The sequence below is a fragment of the Engystomops pustulosus genome, chromosome 1 (assembly GCF_040894005.1).
Source record: "Engystomops pustulosus chromosome 1, aEngPut4.maternal, whole genome shotgun sequence".
In the NCBI taxonomy this organism is placed as follows: domain Eukaryota; kingdom Metazoa; phylum Chordata; class Amphibia; order Anura; family Leptodactylidae; genus Engystomops; species Engystomops pustulosus.
This window is the reverse complement of record NC_092411.1, coordinates 2,952,764-2,969,416: the sequence shown is the minus strand read 5'-3', so window position 1 is coordinate 2,969,416 and position 16,653 is coordinate 2,952,764. Positions and strand designations below refer to the sequence as shown.

Genomic DNA, 16,653 nt, shown 5'->3' with positions numbered 1-16,653 from the left:
TCCTTTATTGAAAAGACTGTGCTGCCTAACCCTGCTGCCATCCGGGTTTAGGCCCAAGTAATTGTGTGTTTCTGGATTGAACTGTGTTAATGCTGCCACGTGCTGTCGAGCGCCGCTCCAGCACTCAAGAGGTTAATCCCTGCAAGAACTGTACCAGCTCTGCTACATCCGGCGCTGCCGCGCCTGAAGATTTTACCTCGGAAACTGTGGCGCAGCAAATAATTCCAGCCCGCCAAAACCTTCACTGGCGGGAAACCCAGATGACTCACCAAACTCCGCCCACGCGCGAATGGCGCGAACCCCGCCTCCTGTGGCGCAGGAAAAATTAGAGCCCGCCACAGCTCTTGGCGGGAAGGACTTGGACTCCTCCCACTGGCTAGAGGCGGACTTCCTGCCCCGCCTCAGAGAAACGCCAGAACTCGAGTGGATTTTGGACAGTGAGGACAGCATCATGTGGGGTCCTCCACCCTTCCCTCCTGTGGAGCGTCCTGAGTTCTTTGAAGTGTTGGAGACCATGGTGGTGGTCTCTGCGCAGCCGGTCCGGAGGCCCTTTGCTGGGCACCGGCTGCATCGAGGACTGACCCGAGCTTTTGTCACCCGGAGGTATGTCCAGACGGTGACGGAGTACCAAGTCCCACCTGGGCGGTTCCTCGTACCTATACCGGTTACCATTCCGGTACCGCAGGCCCACGTGGAGGCGCCACGTGGGGAGGCCCCGACTCCTGTTGAGCCAGCGCCTGGGCCTACTGCTGCTGTGCCACCTGCTCCGAGGCCTACTGTCCCTGCTGTTCGGCCTGCTAGCCCTGCTGTGACGGTTCCTGATCCTCCGGCTGCTCCCGCTCCTGTTCCGGCACCTGCCCGACCATCACGGAGATCCGAGCCTGCACCGGAGCCACGAGCCCCAGCACCGGCACCTCCGCAGCCTCGAGGCCGAGGTGAGGCCGCCCGCCAGCGACTCCGGGACGCTGTCTCGGAGCAGCGACGCCGCGAGAAGGAGGCCCAACGCTACATGGCCGGCCGGTCTACAGCTGGAGCCTGGGTGGAAAAGAACTGCACCACCGGCATGGTCCGGTTCTTCGATAAGCAGCGTGGCTATGGCTTCGCCACCCAGGACTACACCGGACGGGAGGTATTTATACCCCGCCAGTCTGTCAAGAGGCCTGATCTGCCGGAGAGCCAGCACAACCTGAAGCCAGGCGAGTGCATTGAATTCTCCCTGCAGGAGGGGCCCCGAGGACCTTGGGCGGCTGGTGTGATCCGGATCCCCGACTCCGATGAGGACCGCTACCCACCGTATGACGACTGGTATGAGGACGACGAGTGGCCGGAATCCCCGAACACCTCTTCTTCCTCGGCTGCGAGTCCCCGGGCGGTGACCCACGTGAATGCTCCATCCACGGTGATTGTGAGTACGGGTCCCATTGCCATCCATGGGCCGGGCATGATCCAGGGCGCCACCCCCACCGTCTCCCCTGCCGGGAGTATTGCCAGGTCCCGCGGCTCTTCTGTGGGAGAAGACATCCCGGCTAGCGAACCTTGTCCGGAGGTTCCGTCTAGGCCCACATCTACCCTTGCCGGTTACCAATGGGGTGATGACCCGGCCCCGGAAGAACCGGAGCTGGAAGGAGCTGCGGCGCTGCCGCAGGTCCCTGTTTATTTCTTTCTGGACCCCTCCGTGGTCCCTGGCTCAGTTGAGCCCCCGGCTGGATCAGCCGACACCCCGGGCTACAGCGCTCCTCCCCCTGAAGGTCCGGAGGATGTTTCTGCACCTGCAGTACCCGCTACTGCCACCGGGTGTCCCCAGCCGGCACCTACTCCCGCTGAAGACGCACCGGATTCCTTGCTGGAGCCGGATCCTGTCTCTGCTGAACCCAGCGATACTGAGTAACCCCTGAAGGGCTGTAGCCCACTTCAGGTACTATGTACATATTGTGTATTTATTTCTCTCCATTTTCCCCAAAGAGCCAGAGACTTTCCTGAGACTCTCACCCTTATTTATCTCAGTCAAGAGACATACCTTGAACTGATTATTGTCATGTGCTATGATAGCACCCCTTCCTCTGCCACAGCAGAGATTTCTTCAAAGGACTCTGTCCCTCTACACAAAGAGGAGACCCTTTGTTTCTTTAGTGCGCTTTTCCCCACCTCAAGGGCTGTACCCAGAAGATGGACTTTGTCATTAAAGACCTTCTGTGAGACTTTTGCCAACTCCAAGGAAAAGTTGCCATTTAATTTATTATTATTTTGCACTTAATGCCTTTCCTTTTAGGTACGGACATTATGTTTGCACTTCCATGCCTTTTCTTTGCAGGAAAAGAGACATTTATTCTGCTACCCTGAGTAGCCTACCTCTGTAACGTTTGTAACGTTTTAAGATGTGTACCCGTTGGGCTCCTAAGCCAATGTGAGTTGCCTTTTTGCACACTGTCAGAATATATGCCAGTAGTCTGCATTAACCTTTTCATAGGCTTTTCAGGTTGTAGTGTGGCTGTGTCGGACCGTCTTTTTGTAAAACACTGACCGCTACCTGATCCCTCAAACCGAGGTTTGCACATGGGGGTAGTCCGTAAACTGCGGGTCTTTAGGGGACCGGGGGTGTTACACAGTTAGCACCTGGATGCCACCCATACAGAGGTAAGGATGCCAGTCAGGAGGTACTCGTGTCGCATATGCTAACGCAATGCAGATATACACACTATATAATTGCCGCCAGGGAAGAAGTGTTGATATAACAAATATACAGGCCTTGGTGCAAGGAGTGGATTACAGGACATGACACCACACCTTTCCTACTGTACAGTTCGGTTTAATGGCGTCAGCGACCAACTGTCATACAGCTATATGTTTTTGTCTTAGTCCGACACCAACCCAGGTGCCTGTCTCCAGGACCATGGGCGGTTTGTCCCTACACCTCACATAGCCTGCACTTCCCAGAAGTGCCCTTAGCCCCCTCTGTGCCCCAAACCATCTGTAGTCGAGCCGAGGGCGGCTCTTTCAATTGCCCCCGGGGTATGCAACACCCTCGCCGATGCAATGGCGAGGGAATGTTTGTGAATACGTCCCACCTGCATGCAATCCACATTACACTACATGGTCCTTATAGGACACAGGGGATATTGCAGTGGTGAATCCTGCCTGGCAAGGCAGAAGTTAAATATTTTGTATGATGCAGGAGTCTATTATCCAATGATATGTGTTACATCCTGTCTCTGTGAACAGAGGTAATTGGAGGAGCAGCCACCACCTGGCCAAGGGGAGATAATAAAACCCCTGGCCAAGAATATTCTAGAGAAGAGAGCAGTTAGATGAGCAGTAGCTCAGAAGCAGACTGGAGTCTCTCCAGTACAGACTCTTCGGAGTCTGTACAGCTAGCACACCAGACCAGAGCAGGAAGAGCCTAGCCCCTGCCTGAAGTGGAGATAGTAGCTAGGTAGTGAGGAAAGGGGTATCATTCTACCTTTAAGGGTGATACCTGAAGATATCCAGGATCAAGCTGAAGCATCCTATTAGGACACAGCTGCCTCCCAGCCTGCCCTCTACATCCAGGCTGGTGATCTACATCCTGTGGCTCCCTCCAAATACCTCTCCAGTACTCCACCATCTTGTTAAAGGCACGTTGCTGATGTTCCTGTCGGTTCCAATAAAGAACTGTAAGTGTTTCTGTTCAACCTCTGCCGCCGTCTGGTCCCTGCTACTACAACTACCATCATCACCCGCACCCTGTCCACCACACAGAGACTCACACTCGGGACATTAAGGGGTTGCCCCAGGGAGATCCGCTATAGCAGCCTCTCCCTCATCATTTCTTGCCAACACCACCCTGCTGGAGACCTGCTAGGCTGTAGGACAGCCCTCCGGTTCCCCCGTACCAAGCACCGTGACAATAGCGTGCTTAGGCCGCAACCGCCAGCCACTCCGGTACTGCGGGCCCCGGCTGACTCCAGGCCTCACCTCAAGGGCTAGGCCCTGGTGGGGGATGTTGCACATGAATAAGTCCACTCTTTTCTCTGCAGCAAATACTAACATCACATACAGTATCAAAACATATATGAATTGTGAGACTTCACACCTGGTTTATCTCATACATTGCACAAAGTGTTCTTTACAATACATAGGGTGCACAATGAGGAAACTGAAAGATAGCATTAGCGAACATATAACAGGAGCGAATCCTAAGACAATCTCAAGCACCCGTAACCTGTCAGGCATATCCAGACACTTTAAGGAAATCCATTCAGGTAACATGACAGGCATGTCTGTAACAGCCATTGAGCAGGTAGCACGCCCCACTAGAGGAGGAAACTGGAAACAATTGCTTCTGTCCAGAGAAGCATACTGGATACTAAGTCTTGACACTCGCTATCCTAAGGGACTTAACGATCGACAGGATCTTTTGTATTTTTATTAAAACACTACAAGTTACATTCTATTGTTCCCTGCAAGTGTTAAATTTGTAAGTCAGCTGTAGACACATATCCCCCCCCCCCCCCCCAGGAGGCGTGGAACTTCCACTCCTGAAACCCAGGCATACACACCACTATCAATGCTATTTAATCTTGCCACGGGTCAGAGCTAGTTAGGTATGACTAAGGACTAACACGCAAAAAAGTCCGAAACGCATTACCTCTGCCAATTTTTGTGTCTCGCACTGCATGCTTTCTTGTGCCCATGTCTATGCACAAGCACTTTTTAACTTTGAAGAATAAAAATTTTGGAATTACTTTTTAAACAGTCGTCTACTTTGGATTCTCTGTGTACGGATGCTGGATTCCCCGCTTTCCTTTTTGCTTTTTAAGCCTCTTGCCATTATCATGCATCACTGCGAATTTCCGGACCAGTGATAGGGGATACACCGTGCACCTGGCCTGGACCAATACTTTGAAAAGACTGCAGTCGTCAAGGGGTGAGCTGTTACCTGACTTTTTCTCTTTTTAACCTTTACTATAACTACTATAATACTGCCCCCTATGTACAGGAATATAACTACTATAATACTGCTCCCTATGTACAGGAATATAACTACTATAATACTGCCCCCTATGTACAGGAATATAACTACTATAATACTACCCCCTATGTACAAGAATATAACTACTATAATACTGCCCCCTATGTACAAGAATATAACTACTATAATACTGCCCCTATGTACAAGAATATAACTACTATAATACTGCCCCTATGTACAAGAATATAACTACTATAATACTGCCCCCTATGTACAAGAATATAACTACTATAATACTGCCCCCTATGTACAGGAATATAACTACTATAATACTGCTCCCTATGTACAAGAATATAACTACTATAATACTGCCCCCTATGTACAGGAATATAACTACTATAATACTGCCCCCTATGTACAGGAATATAACTACTATAATACTGCCCCCTATGTACAGGAATATAACTACTATAATACTGCCCCCTATGTACAAGAATATAACTGCTATAATACTGTCCCCTATGTACAAGAATATAACTACTATAATACTGCCCCCTATGTACAAGAATATAACTACTATAATACTGCCCCCTATGTACAAGAATATAACTACTATAATACTGCCCCCTATGTACAGGAATATAACTACTATAATACTGCCCCCTATGTACAGGAATATAACTACTATAAAACTGCCCCCTATGTACAGGAATATAACTACTATAATACTGCCCCCTATGTACAAGAATATAACTATAATACTGCCCCTATGTACAGGAATATAACGGCTATAATACTGTCCCCTATGTACAAGAATATAACTACTAAAATACTGCCCCCTATGTACAAGAATATAACTATTATAATACTGCCCCCTATGTACAAGAATATAACTACTATAATACTGCCCCCTATGTACAAGAATATAACTACTATAATACTGCCCCCTATGTACAAGAATATAACTACTATAATACTGCCCCCTATGTACAGGAATATAACTACTATAATACTGCCCCCTATGTACAGGAATATAACTACTATAATACTGCCCCCTATGTACAAGAATATAACTACTATAATACTGCCCCCTATGTACAGGAATATAACTACTATAATACTGCCCCCTATGTACAGGAATATAACTACTATAATACTGCCCCCTATGTACAAGAATATAACTACTATAATACTGCCCCCTATGTACAGGAATATAACTACTATAATACTGCCCCCTATGTACAGGAATATAACTACTATAATACTGCCCCCTATGTACAGGAATATAACTACTATAATACTGCCCCCTATGTACAGGAATATAACTACTATAATACTGCCCCCTATGTACAGGAATATAACTACTATAATACTGCCCCCTATGTACAAGAATATAACTACTATAATACTGCCCCCTATGTACAAGAATATAACTACTATAATACTGCCCCCTATGTACAGGAATATAACTACTATAATACTGCCCCCTATGTACAGGAATATAACTACTATAATACTGCTCCCTATGTACAAGAATATAGCTACTATAATACTGCCCCCTATGTACAGGAATATAACTACTATAATACTGCCCCCTATGTACAGGAATATAACTACTATAATACTGCCCCCTATGTACAGGAATATAACTACTATAATACTGCCCCCTATGTACAGGAATATAACTACTATAATACTGCCCCCTATGTACAAGAATATAACTGCTATAATACTGTCCCCTATGTACAAGAATATAACTACTATAATACTGCCCCCTATGTACAAGAATATAACTACTATAATACTGCCCCCTATGTACAAGAATATAACTACTATAATACTGCCCCCTATGTACAGGAATATAACTACTATAATACTGCCCCCTATGTACAGGAATATAACTACTATAAAACTGCCCCCTATGTACAGGAATATAACTACTATAATACTGCCCCCTATGTACAAGAATATAACTATAATACTGCCCCTATGTACAGGAATATAACGGCTATAATACTGTCCCCTATGTACAAGAATATAACTACTAAAATACTGCCCCCTATGTACAAGAATATAACTATTATAATACTGCCCCCTATGTACAAGAATATAACTACTATAATACTGCCCCCTATGTACAAGAATATAACTACTATAATACTGCCCCCTATGTACAAGAATATAACTACTATAATACTGCCCCCTATGTACAGGAATATAACTACTATAATACTGCCCCCTATGTACAGGAATATAACTACTATAATACTGCCCCCTATGTACAAGAATATAACTACTATAATACTGCCCCCTATGTACAGGAATATAACTACTATAATACTGCCCCCTATGTACAGGAATATAACTACTATAATACTGCCCCCTATGTACAAGAATATAACTACTATAATACTGCCCCCTATGTACAGGAATATAACTACTATAATACTGCCCCCTATGTACAGGAATATAACTACTATAATACTGCCCCCTATGTACAGGAATATAACTACTATAATACTGCCCCCTATGTACAGGAATATAACTACTATAATACTGCCCCCTATGTACAGGAATATAACTACTATAATACTGCCCCCTATGTACAAGAATATAACTACTATAATACTGCCCCCTATGTACAAGAATATAACTACTATAATACTGCCCCCTATGTACAGGAATATAACTACTATAATACTGCCCCCTATGTACAGGAATATAACTACTATAATACTGCTCCCTATGTACAAGAATATAGCTACTATAATACTGCCCCCTATGTACAGGAATATAACTACTATAATACTGCCCCCTATGTACAGGAGTATAACTACTATAATACTGCCCCCTATGTACAAGAATATAACTACTATAATACTGCCCCCTATGTACAGGAATATAACTACTATAATACTGCTCCTATGTACAGGAATATAACTACTATAATACTGCCCCCTATGTACAAGAATATAACTACTATAATACTGCCCCCTATGTACAAGAATATAACTACTATAATACTGCCCCCTATGTACAGGAATATAACTACTATAATACTGCCCCTATGTACAGGAATATTACTACTATAATACTGCCCCCTATGTACAGGAATATAACTACTATAATACTGCCTCCTATGTACAGGAATATAACTACTATAATACTGCCCCTATGTACAAGAATATAACTACTATAATACTGCCCCCTATGTACAAGAATATAACTACTATAATACTGCCCACTATGTACAGGAATCTAATTACTATAATACTTCCCCCTATGTACAAGAATATAATTACTATAATACTGCCCCCTATGTACAAGAATATAACTACTATAATACTGCCCACTATGAACAGGAATATACCTACTATAATACTCCCCCTATGTACAGGAATATAACTAATATAATACTGTCCCCTATGTACAGGAATATAACTACTATAATACTCCCCCTATGTACAGGAATATAACTACTATAATACTCCCCCTATGTACAAGAATATAGCTACTATAATACTCCCCCTATGTACAGGAATATAACTAATATAATACTGTCCCCTATGTACAGGAATATAACTACTATAATACTCCCCCTATGTACAGGAATATAACTAATATAATACTGTCCCCTATGTACAGGAATATAACTACTATAATACTCCCCCTATGTACAGGAATATAACTACTATAATACTCCCCCTATGTACAAGAATATAACTACTATAATACTGCCCACTATGAACAGGAATATACCTACTATAATACTCCCCCTATGTACAGGAATATAACTAATATAATACTGTCCCCTATGTACAGGAATATAACTACTATAATACTCCCCCTATGTACAGGAATATAACTACTATAATACTCCCCCTATGTACAGGAATATAACTACTATAATACTGTCCCCTATGTACAGGAATATAACTACTATAATACTGCTCCCTATGTACAAGAATATAGCTACTATAATACTGCCCCCTATGTACAGGAGTATAACTACTATAATACTGCCCCCTATGTACAAGAATATAACTACTATAATACTGCCCCCTATGTACAGGAATATAACTACTATAATACTGCTCCTATGTACAGGAATATAACTACTATAATACTGCCCCCTATGTACAGGAATATAACTACTATAATACTGTCCTCTATGTACAGGAATATAACTACTATAATACTGCCCCCTATGTACAGGAATATAACTACTATAATACTGCCCCCTATGTACAAGAATATAACTACTATAATACTGCCCCCTATGTACAAGAATATAACTACTATAATACTGCCCCCTATGTACAGGAATATAACTACTATAATACTGCCCCCTATGTACAGGAATATAACTACTATAATACTGCCCCGTATGTACAGGAATATAACTACTATAATACTGCCCCGTATGTACAGGGATATAACTACTATAATACTATCCCTATGTACAGGAATATAACTACTATAATACTGCCCCCTATGTACAGGAATATAACTACTATAATACTCCCCCTATGTACAGGAATACTACTACTATAATACTGCCCCCCTATGTACAGGAATATAACTGCTATAATACTGCCCCCTGTGTACAAGAATATAACTACTATAATACTGCCCCCTATGTACAAGAATATAACTGCTATAATACTGCCACCTATGTACAAGAATATAACTACTATAATACTGCCCCCTATGTACAGGAATATAACTACTATAATACTGCCCCGTATGTACAGGGATATAACTACTATAATACTATCCCTATGTACAGGAATATAACTACTATAATACTGCCCCCTATGTACAGGAATATAACTACTATAATACTCCCCCTATGTACAGGAATACTACTACTATAATACTGCCCCCCTATGTACAGGAATATAACTGCTATAATACTGCCCCCTGTGTACAAGAATATAACTACTATAATACTGCCCCCTATGTACAAGAATATAACTGCTATAATACTGCCACCTATGTACAAGAATATAACTACTATAATACTGCCCCTATGTACAGGAATATAACTACTATAATACTGCCCCCTATGTACAAGAATATAACTACTATAATACTGCCCCCTATGTACAAGAATATAACTACTATAATACTGCCCCCTATGTACAGGAATATAACTACTATAATACTGCCCCCTATGTACAGGAATATAACTACTATAATACTGCCCCCTATGTACAGGAATATAACTACTATAATACTGCCCCCTATGTACAGGAATATAACTACTATATTTTTATTTTCCCTCTTAGATTCTTCTTCATGTATTGTTTCTGTGAATGGTGAAGTGAGGAAACAATGTTCTGTAATGCTGGATCGTGGCCAGACAATGAGATGTTATAACAAGGATCATTCCCCTCCTCCGTCTTATCTCATATATTTTATGAATAGTTGGTGTGTATATAGTATATAACATGCACAGAGGGCTCCGCTATCACACACCCCGTGCAATGTACAGAGAGATATATTTTTCTATATTCTGCCCGTTAGATATATTTTTTTACTAACCTGCAATCACTTACAGATTTACTCCAAATGGTTTAGATTCATCAAATGTATCATTTTCTTTGCAATTACTTAACTAGCTTGTAGTAAAAATAAACATATTGTTTATGCTTCTACATAATATTGAATGCTTTAATCTGAAATTACAGGAATATATAATTAAGAGATGTCAAGTTTCATTTAGGAAACTTCTGGAGGAATTTCTGAGTAAATAGAATAATAAATCCATAGAGGACTCCTGGAAGATAGAATGAGAGTCCCCAATACCTCAACCCCAAACAGTGATTGGTAGTGAGAGACCTCATTACCCTGGTCACACACAGTGATTGGCAGTAAGAGACCTCATTACCCCGACCACACACAGTGATTGGTAGTGAGAGACCTCATTACCCCGCCCACACACAGTGATTGGCAGTGAGAGACTTCATTACCCCGCCCACACACAGTGATTGGCAGTGAGAGACCTCATTACCCCGCCCACACACAGTGATTGGTAGTGAGAGACCTCATTACCCCGCCCACACACAGTGATTGGCAGTGAGAGACTTCATTACCCCGCCCACACACAGTGATTGGCAGTGAGAGACTTCATTACCCCGCCCACACACAGTGATTGGTAGTGAGAGACCTCATTACCCAGCCCACACACAGTGATTGGCAGTGAGAGACTTCATTACCCCGCCCACACACAGTGATTGGCAGTGAGAGACTTCATTACCCCGCCCACACACAGTGATTGGCAGTGAGAGACTTCATTACCCCGCCCACACACAGTGATTGGTAGTGAGAGACCTCATTACCCCGCCCACACACAGTGATTGGTAGTAAGAAAGCTGATTACCCCACCCACACACAGTGATTGTCAGTGAGAGACCTGATTACCCCGCCCACACACAGTGATTGTCAGTGAGAGACCTGATTACCCCGCCCACACACAGTGATTGTCAGTGAGAGACCTGATAACCCTGCCCACGCAGTGACATCATTCTGTATGCACACATCCAGCCTGATCTTCCTACAAACCATCCTATGAGTGGGTAGAGTGATCAGGACTCTCACTGTCTCTCGTAGGAGTCCTGTCAGGATTTTCTGATTTTTACTGAGAAATCCTGCTCTAAATTATGTAGAACCTTAGAGCTATGGCCACATACATTACAGATTATAGCTCCTATTTTTCTCCATATCTCTAACACAAGTCGGTTAGGAGTTAGGTACCACCTGTAAAGTATTGTTCTGGAAGTTTCTAGATGGTTTGTGCATTTTGATGTCCCGGGAGTTGCCAGAAAGGCTGAGTCTCATTGTTGGTCTGATATGTCAACTCCTGTGTCTGTAGCCCAGTTCTCCAGAGTAACTGATAGAGAGTTGGGGTCGGGGTCCAGTAAGTTGAGCCATTTTATTGAAACACAATCTTTGGTTTGGATCAGGGGGGGCAATGATTTAAGTGTGTGGTGGATTGGCAGGTACCTAAACATCTCAGATGATTCAAGCGAGAACCTTAGTTTGACCTCTTCGAAGGGTATCACCCGCTTATTCTCAATTAAGTCAGAAATTGTTGTGATACCTTGACGCGTCCACGAGGATATTAGGAGTAATATTAGGAATAATGGCTTCCAGAACTGATACATGTGGCGATTATGCAAATCTATATCTAAATCTAGATCTATCAGTCCCTTTGGGGGTAGGATTCTGTATAGTAGCTAATGTGCAATAGGGTCAGAAAGGCTGCCACAAACATATAATTAATCTGTACAGATTTTAGGAAATAGGACTCGCCCTGGAGAGATCACCTTGCCGTATTGGTTTGGGTTTGTCTAGTAGGACCGCCCGGTAATATCGAATGGACAGCTTAAGACCCCTTTGCCTATAGGTCTGTATACGAGATCTGCTTTGACCCTAGGTTTCCCTTTTCTCCATATGTATATTGTTCCTATACCCCGGCCTACAACTATCCCTCTATATCCATGAAGAGATCTAATGCTAGAGGTTCCATATTTAGGGCAAAGATCATTGGTGACAGTGGGCAACCTTGCCCGTCTTATGTCATATTAAACAGGAGAGTCTCCCCTTATATATGGATTTTGTATAGATGCGTAACAGAACCAGAGATATCCACTCTTAGGATTACTGTCGAAAATAGAAAGCTGTAAATAGAAATCAATTTTTTTTGTGGAAATTTAAAAGTGGATAACTCCAATTGTGTTAAAGGGAACCTGTCACCAGGGACCTCATTCTCACTAAAGACAGGTTACAGAAGCCCATCACACCTGCAGTGCACATCTGTCTTTCTGCTTTCTCTAAGCATTTTCATTACAATTTAATTGTGTGTTATAACTTACCTTGCTCCCTGACAGAATCCTCTTGTTAGTCCCAGGGGTTGGGCTTTGGTTTGGATGCATTTTGGAAAACAATATGTGACTTTTCTGTGCTGCTCACTCCTCAGCTCTCAGCCCCCACCTTTGTGCTCCTGTACAGCTTGTTAGTGTGATTGTAGTTTTTAGTGAGCAGCTCGTAGGAGCACTGAGAAACGGTAGTCGTTGTGTACAGGTTAGGGTCATGGATAGTACTATTATGTAGTATTATCAACATTAGTGGTGCACTGAGCGTACAGTGGTGTTAACCTGATGCCGATCGCCCACTGTCTGTAGACGGCGGGCGGCGCAGGTACTAAGTCTGCAGCGACGCTGAAAGACCTTGCTGCTAAAAAGCTGGACTGTTTCTGCTGTACCCATCTCCTGCTCTAAGAACCGGTACATCACTTTTCTCTGGTTCCTATCGACAGGCACAGGGCATGTGATCACTGCGGAGCGCCATCACAGCGATCGCATGATACTCCTATAAACAGGAGGCGTCAGGGAACAGAACAGTGACCGCTCTTTTCTAAGAACAAGCTGATAGCAATAACTTACGTTCTTAGAATGTGATCAGAAGCCAATAGTATTGCTTCCTGCTCAGGTGATCACGTGATGTCCAATCACAATGGAATCACAAAGAAAGATACATAAAGAAATCTTATAAAGTGTGAGGTAAAAGTTTGCTGTTTAGCAGCATTTGCTTTCGGCTCTGGGTTTAGTAAGCTTAGGGTCAGTACTGTTAAAGATCTTTATTTGGGGCTGAAACAGCTCTGGTCAGTTGTAAAGTGACTTCCAAATTAACTGCTATAACCAATATGGCTCCCGGTACCGGGATGAGAGCAGAAACCAAGACACACCAGTCTCTTAGATTAGCACAGCCACTTATATAAAACACAGAAAATCCTCTGCATAAGGGTGTGAAAAGGTGATAAAATGCTGCAATGCTATACGACAGCTGAATATCTCCCCAGAAATTTACTTTCCCAAAACATGCGGATGAACGTTACATATTTCTCACACAGAGCACGGTCTCCAGGGAGACAGAATTTTTTAACTAAAAGTCCTGAGAAGAAGACGCTGATGGCAGGTGCTGCAGCAAAAATATAGAACAGGAGTCAAGGACAGAAGTGTCTCTCTGCAAATTAAACAAAATGATGTTTGAATCATGAGATGAATAGACATTAAACAATATGGCTTCTGAGGGGACAACATCAACCCCGGCTAAGACAAGATGGCGTCTGTAGAGAAATACTATATTTGTAACTTTTCCCCCCTTTTGAGTCTTGCAAACCTGTAAACTCCTTAAGCAACCTCCTCAAACTCCAGGTACCTTCAGGTGGGCTAGACCCTCACCTGCTGGACTTTTTATGGCTTCACCAGATTCCCCAGAGGCCAGTCGCCAAAGGGTTACAGGCCTGCATATTAAAATCACATGACTGAGTTCCCATAGTTCACAGGTTTGTGCACAGGCTGGTTCTCCAACAGGACATCATCCTCCACTCCGGGCATTTCTCCTGTCGTGGCTCTTACCGCCTGGACGGCCATCTGGGACATGGTGGACTTGAACCCCCACTTACAGGAAACTCTTACAATTCCCCAACACAAAGTGAAGGACAAAGTGTCCACCCCAGAGTTTCTCTCGAGTTCCCTGGACAGTCCTTCACTCTTTTCACAAGCATGGGTAATGGATTGTTAGAGATTTTTATCTGGGGCTCAAACCCCCCATTGCATGGTGACTTTCAAATTAAATCTTTCATGGCTCCCGGTACCAGGGAGGAGAAAACAAACCCAAGACGCAGACAAGGTCTTCAGCAGCACTCAAATCACACGGTTTATTTCCAAAAAAACCTGTTGTATATCAAAACAGAAAAAGCAGCATTGATGGGCGTGAAAAAGGAGATAAGAAAAGAATACTGTAATGCTATTGGCCATAATGAATTTACCAGCACATTCTCAGAAAAGGTTAATAGGCCTTGTTCACAGACATGTTTATACAAATTTCCCTGAGAAGAAGACTCAGGCTTAGCCAAAACAAGAGATACGCTGGAGCTGGAGCTGAGAAATGTATAACAAAAGATGAAGGACAGACTTCTCATTAAATGTCAAGGGAATTAGTTGGCAGGCGAGCAAACAGGTGACAAAAATAATGAAGTTTGAATCATGACCTTAGCTGGACAGTGCTTGACCCCCGGCATGATACTAATACTTAAAATGGCTTCTGTTTTGTTCTCTTGCTTCAAGATGACCGCCGTAGAGGAATATATCATTAACATGGATCCATAGGGGCAATGTTATCCGGGGTGTACATGCAATAAGCCGCTCCCACCATCTTACAGACTCCTCCCTTCTCAGCAAGGATAATGTCCAAAGCCGTGCGGTTCTAGAAAGCATCTCGGATAGAACTCACAAATCTCTGTTGATTACAATAGTTAACCCAATCAACATTTTCGTTAATAGCTCTCTGGGTAATAATGGACTCTAGACCTGCCCATATCTGATTGTGGGCCTTGTACTCATCTGGGACACCCCCCCCCCCTTGGTGCTCCCACTGTATCTATATAAACGTTGTCATCTAGGTGCTTCTCTCAGACCTCCAGAATCCTTTGGGATTCTCTACCTTTTCTTTATGTGTCTGATCAAACTTATCCCTGGGGATCACAAGGAAGGAATGCACAAGTGTTATCACCGTACACTCACCTTCCCAGCCTCTAGGCATGACCGGACTCTCCTATCCCCACAAATACAGTACACACCAGACACTGCTAATACAGGGCTACCTGTGCTGTCAGTGTTATAGAAGGTCATTGTCTTGTTGTACCAATCGTAGGTAAAGTCTCCTATCCTGGGGGCATCCTGGTCAGCCCTATAGATACAGTGATAGTCATGGTTGGGGTGTCCCTAAGCACACAGTCAGCCCTAATACAGTGATAGTTATGGTTGGGGTGTCCCTGGGCAGTGATAGTCATGGTTGGGGTGTCCCTGAGCATACAGTCAGTCAGAAGAGACCGGCTAGCAAGAAGAATAGGTTTGTAATAGAAAGCGTGGAAGCGTGCTGACTTCCCTCTAGCTTCACAGACATGGCACTGGTCAGCAAGACTTGTAAAGGACCATCGTTGCGAGGCTCCAGACTCTCTCTTTGGTGTCTCTTCACCACCACGTAGTCTCCGGGCTTCAGGTTATGCGTCCTGAGGTCTCTGTCGGGATCTGGAAAGGAATCGGAAACACTTTTGCCGACCATTTCCAAGGCCTGGCTCAACTGTGGCATGTTCCACCTGGTTTCCTGCCATCAGTTATAGGCTCCTGGGAAGTAGAGTCATATTCTGGGTGCACAGACAAAAAGTATTTCATGACAGAGTCTAACTGGGCTTAATAGATGGCCACTGGGGAGGCCACCACGTTCCTGGACTAGGACACCTGTGGCGTGGACTAGATACTCTGTGCAAAACAAAACAAAAGTTTTGGTCCAGTGGGATGTGCCTAGGGCCAAGACAGGATTTGCCAGCTTAAGGCTGTGAAATGCATCAATTGTCTCTTGACTAAGGGCAAACGGGAAGAGGCAATAAAGGGGCAGCATGAGGCTGGGGGCAGCAGACCTTATCCCAGGCCTGCAGGAGCTGGTCAGTCCTAGAAACATATAGAGAGGCTTAGGGCGTCGGGACAGGGGCACATTCTGGACTGCCAGCTTTCTTCCCTCTGTCAGGTGTCTGCCTGTGGCTGAGTCCTGAGAAGACTCCGATGGCTCCTCGGTGAGGCCAAAACATAAGATAAACAGGCGCTGAAGCAAAAATATAGGACAAGAGTCAAAGACAG

At 44.1% G+C, this 16,653-nt stretch overlaps 1 protein-coding gene across 1 annotated transcript in view; it reads left to right on the top strand.

Annotated features, from left to right (window-relative positions):
- LOC140114876 (C-C motif chemokine 21b-like) overlaps positions 1–10,580 on the top strand; it is a 36,349-nt gene extending 25,769 nt beyond the window's left edge. Inside the window, exon 4 of the mRNA XM_072132740.1 lies at positions 10,240–10,580. The gene's annotated coding sequence lies outside the window, so the exon portion shown is untranslated. The remainder of the gene's footprint in view (positions 1–10,239) is intronic.
- Positions 10,581–16,653: the final 6,073 nt, after the last annotated feature.